Here is a 3,112-nt window from a genome sequence, read left to right on the forward strand (position 1 = left end):
TCACCTTAAAATAGTTCTATCAAGGAAAAAGTTGGTATTGAAGTCTAGATGCGTGTTGTCTAGATAACTTCTCATGCCAAGCCACTATATTAAGACCAGCAAATACGTCATAGGGTTTTTTTGCCTGTGCAGATAGGAGGCAAGCAGGATCTGATTTATTCCCTGTCCATGCACCTCCAGTTGCTGAACAAAGAGTTTGGGATGGGTGGGGAGGGATAGTGGCATATTTGTCCAACTAATAAATCTGAAACTTTAATAGGCCTACAGTGAAATTGGGTCAGGTTAAATTTGGCCTGCCTTGTCCCTTAGACTGTGCTTGTGGTGTTCATTTCAGTCTCTCGGATTCCCATGTGCCTCTCAGATTCCACACGTGTTGCAGTGCCACTTTCCCTTAAAACAAAGCCCAAGCCTTTTTTTTAATGCAGCACTTCCTCATGAACTCCCCTGGGCTGACAGGGAGCTCGTACTTTGGATCCCCTGGTGCTGTGCAATACAGGCTTGAGAGTTGTGTGTGGCATTCTGTTGCCAGGACCAGAGAAAAGCTGTTTGGGAGAAGGGGTGTCTAAGACCAAAGCTGTGTGCTTGGGGTTTGACTGATGGAGGTGCAGTACAGCTGGCGTGCCTTCAATACACGCTGCCCTGGAGGGATTTTGTGTTTGCCAGGGCACTAGACAGAGCTGAGCTGCTCTTCTGGCTTTTGACCTTGTACTTGGGCAGCTTTGAAGCAGGTCTTTTGTGTGTTCTTCAGGGCAGGAACTGTGTCTCCGTGTGTGTTTGCACAGTGCCCAGCACATGGAGGCTCTGATCCTGGCTCGTGCTCCTGGGTGCTGATGTCACAGCAGTATTCCATCCGGCACAGTGCATTTCTTTGTCTCCTCGATACTGAGCACTGTGTAAATACGATAGTCTTTATAGGTCTAGGTGCTCTGCTTCTGGGATGTGTTGCATGGAGCATGTGCACAACTACTTCCTTTAAAGTGGTTTACACTCCTCTTGCTGGGACTTGGATACCTGGCATTAAAAGCAGCCCTGCCCAGAGAGGCCGTGGGCACACGCTCATACTGCACGGATCACGTGCCTGCTCAGTCCTCAGAACAAAGGGAGGTGAGGCCAGAGTTAAACCTTGCCAGAGGCTGTGACGGTTTAACTCTGCTCAGTTTGACTTGCGGCATAATGAAATCCATGCTGGAGCATAGGCTTTGGCTGAGCTGAGACATGGTGTGGGAGGCTTGGCTCTGAGCAAGGTGGATGATTGCATAATGTGGAGGGAGTTCAGCTGAAAGCTGTACCCAGGGAGAGGTGGCTTCTTTGTGCAACTGTGGTCCCCACCTCTGTTTAGCATCTCCTCTGTAAGTTTCTAGTGTGATGTGGAAATCCCCAGGTCAGGGGGAGATTTCCAGAATCTTTTCGAGGTTTCCTTGACAGATACAGACATCTGTCTTTTTCTGACCTTTAGACTACTTCCCAAGCCGCTCTGCTTCAGCAGTGAGCTGCACGAAAGTGTTCCTCCCAAGAAACCCAAGTTCCCATCTGCATTCACGTGTCATTCCCTGATGCAGTTTGCAAAGAGAAACGCATTGTCAGGAGGAACGCGTGTGGCAGCTGTTTACGACAAGCGTTGCTGACATGTTTTCAGGGCTTGTTATGACCTCTGCTAAAGTGCTGCCTTGTCAGAAACGGCAGTCTTGCTGAATTCTCAAGGAGAGCCTGGCCTGGCAGGGTCTGGTGGTATTTCACAGATGAAATGAAACAGGTCCTATGGAAACCTGGTCTAATTCAGAAATGCAACCTAGTTAGATGCTCTTGACACCTTGGTACAAGGTGAGGAGGTGGGTCGGGCTTTGAACAGTGCTGCAGCTATGATTTGAATCATGGGGAGGAGGCCAGTCTAGACACTAGGAGTAGTCTGGGAGAAGGCATTAAGATTAACAGGAGAAGTATAATGGGGCAGTTGGGTTGGATTGGGGTGGGCAAAATACGGCCCTAAAGCTGGATCCAGCCCACCAAGGGATTTTGTCTGGCCCATGGTGGGTCCTTTGGTCCCACCCAGCTCAGGTGCAGGGGGCAGCCCCGGCTGTGATGAGTGTGGCTGGTCCCCCTGCCCCAGGTGCACAGCAGTGTGGGGGAGACACAGCTGCCGGACCTGCTTCCCGGCAGCCCGTGTCGGCTCCTTCTGGCTGTCACCACTGGACCCAGCCCTGGTGCTCAGGCACCCCAGTGAGTCTGCCCTGCACCCACTGGTGGGGGTGGGTCATGTGCTGGCAGGATGCATGGTAGGGAAGATGGGATGGGGCTGTGGCTGGGTACGGAGGAGTGTTTGGGAGTGGGATAGGTGGGTTAGGGCAGGATTGCGGGGCAGTTTTGAGGCTGGGGCCAGGGTAGAGTTGCAATACGCTCCCTGCATGCCCCTGGGACAGGTGCCAGTTCTGCGGGCAGGGGCAATCAGGGAGCAGATAGCTTGAGCTGTTGCCTGATCCTGGGGACTCGGTGGAGACTGGCTGGGACTTGTGCAGGCAGGGCCTGTGGCCAGGCAAATGGGATGGGGCCGCTTAGAGAGTTTTGGTGAACTATTGTGGGGGTGGGGACAGGGTGGGGGTAGGGGGTACTGTGGTGCTGACCTGGCCTGTGACAGCTCACCAAAACTCTCTATGTGGCCCGTGGGCCCAAATAATTGTCTACCTCGGGTTAGATGGTACTCAAGCACCTGCCCAGCTGGGCCTGTAGACCTGGGAGCAGCTTCTCTCTGTGGCCTTAGGCTGATTACTGAGCAGGTGACTTTGCCCTCTGCCTGGGAAGTGTGAGACTTGCTTTCTGTTTTAGGTGCACTCTGCTTGCGTTTCTCCTGAGAGGAGGGGATTTTTTTGAGGGAAACGATCATTCCACCGTCTTGCCTCTCTCCACTCCCAGGGCTTCTTCAGAGGAGGAAGTGCTGCTGCCTAGTTTGAGGGTGGTGTTTGCTCTGGCCGGCACTGCCTGCCAGCAGCTTTATTCAGAGCATGCCAAGGGTGAGCTGAGGGCATGAGTGGAGGGAAGAGAATCCTGGTGGGCTTGGCAGGCTGCTGACTGATAATTATGGTGGCCACTATGCCAAACAAGAAGGCTTCAGAGGTTT

Source organism: Gavialis gangeticus, unplaced genomic scaffold (assembly GCF_001723915.1).
Source record: "Gavialis gangeticus isolate Ggan-Ray unplaced genomic scaffold, GavGan_comp1, whole genome shotgun sequence".
Classification (NCBI taxonomy): Eukaryota; Metazoa; Chordata; order Crocodylia; family Gavialidae; genus Gavialis; species Gavialis gangeticus.